Source organism: Lactuca saligna, chromosome 3 (assembly GCF_052625555.1).
Source record: "Lactuca saligna cultivar CGN05327 chromosome 3, ASM5262555v1, whole genome shotgun sequence".
In the NCBI taxonomy this organism is placed as follows: Eukaryota; Viridiplantae; Streptophyta; class Magnoliopsida; order Asterales; family Asteraceae; genus Lactuca; species Lactuca saligna.
The window spans coordinates 6,427,592-6,435,720 of NC_136419.1; positions in this window are offsets into that span (position 1 = coordinate 6,427,592).

Genomic DNA, 8,129 nt, shown 5'->3' on the forward strand with positions numbered 1-8,129 from the left:
TTTCTTATTGCATGTGATTTTTGTTATGTGGTTAATATATAGTGGCTATAAAATGTAAATGTGTGACTAAAGTTTACGAAAGTCTATGAGAAAAAAATAGTGTCTATAAGTATTTAATGATCACACTTTATATTATTATTTGTGATCAACAGTAAAAAATAATCATGGGGAAAAAACCATTACGACTAAATAATAGCAAATGTAACACTATCAATAAGTTCATATGGCTGTCTAATTAACAATAGTCACAATAAATAAAAGCAAATATGTCTAAATGATAAAATAGGTTATACTAATAGCCAATTTTTAGGGTAATAAATTGAATATTGGTCACAGTACAAATACTACTATGTCTATAAATCAATCATAGTTACTTTTTAATTGGTTTTCTATGTCGAAATGATATAAAATAATCATAGTTATGACTTTTCATATGTCTGAATGATAGCATTCGTCATGATAACTAACAGCAATATGGTCTTAAGGGCATCTCCAACCCACCCCCAAACTCCATTTATTCCCCCAATTCTTCCCCCATTCTTCTCCAATCCTACCCCATTTTCACTTCCATTTTTGGAGATATGAATAGTATGCCCCCATATATGGGGGAATACTATTCATATCTCCACAAATGGAGGTGAAGTTTGGTTGTCAACTTTAGTTCCTCTCATTTTTATTTTTATACATTTCTAGTTTATTTTATCTACTAATAATAATTTAAATACAGTATGTAATATTTATAATATAATGTTATATACTAATTTATATTAATTAATCATAAATATAGAGTTTAATTAGTAGAGGGGTGTATTTGACAATATATATATAAGTTATAAAAATGGAATATTCCAAGAATATACTTTTTAGGGTAAAAAATGTGGTAGAAAATGGAGTAGGGTTGGAGATGAAACACTGTTTACTTCATTTTTTACTCCATTTATGGGGTGAAAATGGAGATGGGTTGGAGATGGTCTAAGCTAATACTAAGTCCATAATTTTAATAAAATGTGTGTCTTTATGATACTTATGATCACGTTTCATTTAATTAAGTGTCTTTATACGATAAACAATAGTCACAAAAAATGATTGTTTTTGTGACTAATAATTAGAAATTCGCCACTTATGGAATTAATTACATGTGGCCATTTAGCAAACATGGTCATGCTTACCGTAATTATATGTTTACAAAAGATAGACAATAGTCTTAATAAAATTTAAACTGTGTGACAATATAAAAAACAACTACACTAAAACATCATAAATGTCGCAAGTTGGTGATATACAGCCACCACATTTACTATATAAATGTGTCTACTGACGGTTTAACGCTACAATATTGGATATTTAAGGAACAAAATTATGTACACATTTTCCATAGTTTAATAATACGGTCACATGTTTTCATATCATACAGACACTACATTTTAAATTGACCATAAGACCCATACGATGGCGTCATCTTCCGTCACACTTTTAGTGAAAAAATAAAATGTCACTATACGCATATGGTTACACATTTTTGGTGTGACTGTAAATCATTTTTCTTGTAGTGTATGTTCAAATTTGAGCGGGTAAAATTGAAATTTTACAAAGTAAATGGATTGAAATGTCATTCTACAAAATAAATGGTGAAAATTGGCAATGTACAAAAATCTAAAGACTAAATCTGACAACATAAGAAAGTTTTTTGGCAAAAATTTAAAGATCAAAAAAATACAAAATAAGAAAATACATTTGTTAGGCAACAAAATTTTGTATCAAGTTATGAAAACACAAAATGAAGTTGATTTTTATAATATTTAATAAAATAATTTAAATAGATTTTCTTATGATATATAACTTTTTTTTCTCATATATATTATATTTTCATAGTGTCTAACCCTTATGTGACCGCAATATGCTTTCCATGCCTGAAGTACTATATTTGGCATGTTCTCGGTAGCCGACATTAGAGAGAGATGATCGAGAAAATAGAAGTTGATGAGTAAAGAAGTTAGAAAGATTTTTTGGTAGATTTAATTTATAGTGATATACATCTTATCTTTTGCGATTTTATCCTTTTCTTTTGTTTTCAAAATGATTCTTCAATTGGAAATTTGTTTTATTAAATATTACATATCCTTTAAAGAGTTTTTACAAGGTTATTCCAACCATTATGGTGCAAAATTTTTTATTCGAATGACTATTTGGTGTTATATTGTATACGACACTGCATTCATATCGAGAATAGTGGAAACTCCATAAGATGTAGGGTAGCAAAGTGAGGGTGATTCCTATATATCTAGGAAAATGTAGAAAATGTTGATATAGAATGGACATGATAGAAATGCCTAATAGACTAACTGCGCAAATGTTGTTTGCTTTGTGCTAAGTAGGGATGAGCATGGGACGGAACCGGTATCGACCCGTACCGTTTCCAATTTCCCAAATACCGAATTTGATCGAAAATTAATCCTGAGTACCGAATCGAATTAACATCACCGGTATCAGTACCGGGAATGGTACCGGTACCGGCGGTACCGATTCCCGAATTTCATGTATTTGGAGTACCAAGTATCGTCCCATATTTTTAAATTCGGTACGGTTCGGCACCGGTTCCGGTATGGGGTCGGGATTTGGGACAAACTGCTCATCCCCAGGCAGAGGAACCTATATTGAGTTTAGCTAACTATTAAGCGAATGTGTTAAGTTAAATGCCATAAAAAATTAAAAAGTTTTAAAATGTTTGATTTGACTCTAATGCGTAACTCTCGTTTGAGTCTAACCATTGTAGTGTTGGATCTTTTAGTCGAAAGAGTATTTAAATTTTATTGCATTTAATTGTATATGTAAGATAGTTTGTTGACATTGATAGAAATTTCTTTCTCATCTGATAGCAGGGTGGGGTGGGAGTCTTAATAAGATAGGAAGAGTGTTGGCATGTGTTGGCCTAGGGCACATCGTTAGAATTTTCGGCAAGAAGTGACTTGGTTACTTCGGGGTTGACCTTGGAGAAGGCCTGGATCAGTGTGGACGATAGTAGTAGGGTCCATGCTATCGAAGGCATATGATCTCGCCCAAGACAAGAGAATCCATGGGGGGGATCCAAGGAACTGAGTGTAGTAATATTCACATGGTTATATGTTTATTATTAAACTGTGGTAATCTTAATGTTTCCTCATTCGAGTGTGGAATGATGTCTACGAGAAATGGTGCTACAGGATCAGCTATTGGACTGAGTGTTGATGAGATACTAGAGATGATTACGACAATGATACCACATGATTTTGGGAATGGTGATCGGGTATACCAATGAGCGAGTAGAGGGAGAATAGTATAATAGTAACACTTGGATATTTAGTGATGAGGTCTGTTTATTCTAAACCGAATGTCGACTATGCAACATAGAGTTCAGAGTAGACCTGTCAATAGGGCGGTTTTATAGCAAATCATCATTGATCCAAACCCTTTAAAAAATTTAAAAATGTAACCCGTCCTGCTCTAATAACCCTCATGATTTTAAATAATCGAATCCATACCCGTATCCACTGAATCAACGAATACCCAACCTTTTTAAAGTATTAAAATTTCACAATTTGATGTGTGCCACATAGTAGTATTTATAAAAAACAAAAAGATAGAATGTTTACTTAAACAAGATGTACATTACTTAATACTCAAAATCCGATACTATAAAAATTACATTTTACTTAGACATCAAGTTGCATATTGATGTCATATATATATATATATATATATATATATATATATATATATATATATATATATATATATATATATATATATATATATATATATATATATATATAGAGTCAAGATCAAATAAGAAGGAAATTTTTGGTAGGAAGGTAACAAGTTTTTTTTCTACATATTTTTTTGACGAACAAAATCAATGAATCACTAGATGATTCATTTCTAAGATGATTCACAAGAAAAAATTATCAAAAAAACATCTTTATGATTCATTTATACAATGATTTTGTTGTTATTCACTAAAATTATCATAAAAATGAATTTTTTCTTAATTTACTTAAAAATGAATCATAAAGATGTTTTTTTGAGAATTTTTTCTTGTGAATCATCTTAGAAATGAATCATCTAGTGATTCATTTATTTTGTTCGTCAAAAAAATATGTAGAAAAAAAACTTCTTACCTTCCTACCAAAAAAAATTTCTTACCGGATCTATATCCTATATATATATATATATATATATATATATATATATATATATATATATATATATATATATATATATATATATATATATATATATATATATATAGGGTGAGGTTCAATAGAGAACCATAATTAAACAAGGAACCAAGGAACCAATCTTTTTTTTCAACTTTTAGAACTTATTTTTTATCAAAAAAAAAAAAACATAAATTCATAACTTTTTATCATTTTTCCAATGATATAAAATCCAAATTTTTTTTTTTACATCAAATTCACAACGTGAATCCGGATTCACACGGTGAATCCAAAAAATATATTTCACATTCATGATGTTAATATATGAATTTAGATATTTTTAGATTTTTTTCGATAAATAATAAGCTCTAGAAATTGGAAAAAAAAAAATTGTTCCTTGAAGAACCAATAATTATGGTTCTCTATTGAGCTTTTCCATATATATATATATATATATATATATATATATATATATATATATATATATATATATATATATATATATATATATATATATACACACACACACATTAGGTGTCTAAGTTAATAACTAAATTAATATAATACCTAATTATTAGCAAAGTCCTTTTAGGTTACCCTCAAACCTAATAATGGACCGAAATGCTTTTTGGAGAAAGAGATACTGATTTATTAATTTATTATATGATTAATAAATTAATTAGAAATCAAAATAAATAATATATTAATATATTATAAGAATAATATATTAATTATAAATATGATTGTTCAATTAAAAATTAATCAGAAATTAATTAAAATTAATTTAAGGATTAACTGGATTAATTAAAACTAGAAGAACAATGTAAAACTCTAATTTTCAAATAAAAATTTTCATTTTTAAAGCCACACAAAATACAATTTCACATTCCTCAAACCCAAATTATTAAGTTGTTCAAAACACAAGTCAATAAAATGTTTAACGTTATCCCAGAATCCTCAAAATAACATAAACTCTAGCTGGTGTGTACAATCAAGCTGGCGCCTTCCCGCGATCCTGAGAGGTACCTGTAATACATTTCACACAACATTGTAAGCACGACGCTAAGTGAGTTCCCCAAAAATATCACACAAAAATAATTAGCCTCTCATGGCTATACTCGACAAGGACCCTTCGGTCATGTGTCTCAATGAAGACCCTCCGCTTTCACAGCTCGGGTTGGACCCTCCGTTCCGATGACCCTCCAGTCATGTGTCTTAGTGAACACTCTCCGGTCTCACAACTCGATTTGGACCCTCCGGTCCTAACTCAATAAGGCATAGAATAATATATAGCATAAATTACAAAGACAAAATGCATAATATATATCACATAACTCAGTGTAAGCATATAAGACCCTCCGGTCAATAACTCATATAAGACCCTCCGGTCACACAGTGTTACCACTCAGGTAAGTAATGAGAAGACTCAACTCGTACATAAGCAAGTATGTCTCGTACTCAACGGTAAGTCTAGACTCCGCCTACATATATCATAATCATCTCTAATTAACAATTTTATAATCGCAACTCCAAGAATGTTAAACTACTCCTTTTACTAGTTCTCGAAAAGGGTGAAAGACCATTTTACCCTTCCATGGTCTCCAAAGTACACCCTTGACCAACCCTAAAAGTCAACAAAAGTCAACGCTCAAGTCAACAGTCCATGTTGACCCAACTCGTCAAGTGCATCTATGTGACTTGTCGAGTTCATTCGTTCATCTAAAGAATCAGGAAAATCCAACTAAACTCATTGAGTTGTGTAATCAACTCATTGAGTTTGTACGCGTCCAGACTATCAGGGTAAACCCTAACCAACTCGTCGAGTTGGCTCACCAACTCGTCGAGTTCCCTGAAGCCATTCTCCCATTCAGATTTTTTAAAGCAAGACTAAGGTCCCAAACTCTAGATCTAGCCTTTCAAGGCTGAAATATCACATAAAGCTACAAGCTTTACGTCTATGCATGGCATCTAGAGATCAATATGCCAAAACAAATGTATTTAAGGCATGGAAGTTTGCCAAAGCTTGATAAAGCTTGAATATTTTGGCCTAAGGGACCTAATAAAGTCCAGATCTGAAGTCTCATCTTCAAGGCATGCTCAAACGGCTATATACTCAAAAGGAAGGTAGAAATGGCCATAAACTCCCTAATGAAAAGATCTAACAACAAGTGATCAAGTTAGAACCTTTTTAACTCCAAATAACTGTAAACACTAAAAGAATGTTGGATCCAAGGACTCCTTGTCGTTCCAAGCCTTTTGCTACTCAACCTTATTCCAAGAATGCACCAAATAACATACTTTTAGCCTCTCTCTCTCTGTCTCTCTATCTCTCTCTCTCTCACACACACACACACATAGGATACCAACGTGTTTAGGGTTTCTCTTAGGGTGCTAAAGTGATCAGGGAGGCAGAATGAAGGGTTTAAGGTACCTTAAATAGGGTACAAACCCTGAAAATTAGGGTTTTCACACTCAGCTCCTACTCGTCGAGTTGGGTCCTCCAACTCATCGAGTTGTCACTAAAATCCACACGACTATTTAAATCTCTACTCAACGAGTTTGAGCCTTCAACTCATCGACTTGACCTATTAAAATGAATAAAAATAAATTTAAATTTATACCTAGGGGTTGGGATGTTACAATTCTCCCCCACTAGAATCAAACTTCGCCCTCGAAGTTATCTTCGTGAAACAGCTCTGGGTATTGCTCACGCATCTCGAACTCCAACTCCTAAGTCCACTTGGATCCCCTCTGATGCTGCCATTGAACCTTCAGCAAGGGCACATCCTTATTCCTCAAGAACTTCACCATCTTATCCAAAATCACCACTGGCTTCTCGATGTAGTTCAAGCTATTATCAACCCTAATGACCTCTAACGGGACCATTTCCATCTCATCGGCTACACACTTCCTCAGCTGAGATACATGGAAAGTGTTATAAATTTAGCTCAACTCAGTAGGCAGCTCTAACCAATAAGCTACCTTACCCACTCAAGCAATCACTCTAAAAGGAGCAATGTATCGAGGGCCCAACTTGCCTCGCTTCCTAAATCGGATCACCCCATTCCATGGCGACACTTTCAGGAGGACAAAATCACCGACCTGAAACTCTAGCTCGGAACATCTCCTGTCTGCGTAACTCTTCTGATGATTCTGGGTCGTCAACAACCTTTGCCTCACCTGCTAGATTTGCTTTGTCGTCTTGAGCACTATATCAATTCTCCCCAATACTCTCTGTCCTACCTCTCTCCATTAGATGGGATTCTGGCACCTCCTCCTATATAAAATCTCAAAGGGAGGTATCCTAATACTGGAGTGATGGTTGTTGTTATATGAAAACTCAGCCAAGGGCAAGTAAGTGTCCTAACTCCCCCTAAAATCCATAACACATGTGCGTAGCATGTCATTGTAACACCCGAGAATTTGGATATATCTAATTACCCTTCTTCTTCTCCAAGTGGTCAAGTTTAGTCCATGATAGAAGAGTGTGGCAGGCAAGTACGTTGGGCATACTGTGGAGTACGCTGCACATACTCGAGGAATGGTTGTGGACGCGGATTCTACTAGGTACAATGGGCGTACCAAAGATTACCCTGTGTGTAGTCGGCCCAGATGCAAAACCCTAAATGTGGCTTAAGGGCTATAAAAGGAATGATATGGTCCTTTCCTCAGCTACCATTTCACGGAGAGAAACCCTAATAGAGCATCATCATCATTCTAAAGTTGTGTGTGAGTGTTTTAAGCTAGAAAGAGCCTTTGTGTGATGGTAAAGGAGAATATGAGGCCTTTGTGGAGGCTAGAAGTTGGAGTACAAGTTTGGATCTGATTTCTTCAGAGGGTGGAGTTTCTTCTAGAGGTAAAAAGCTCAGAGCTTTCCTTGTCATTTTTTTGTGCTTGATGGACCAACTTTTAGGGTTTTTGGTCCCAAGATGGAGC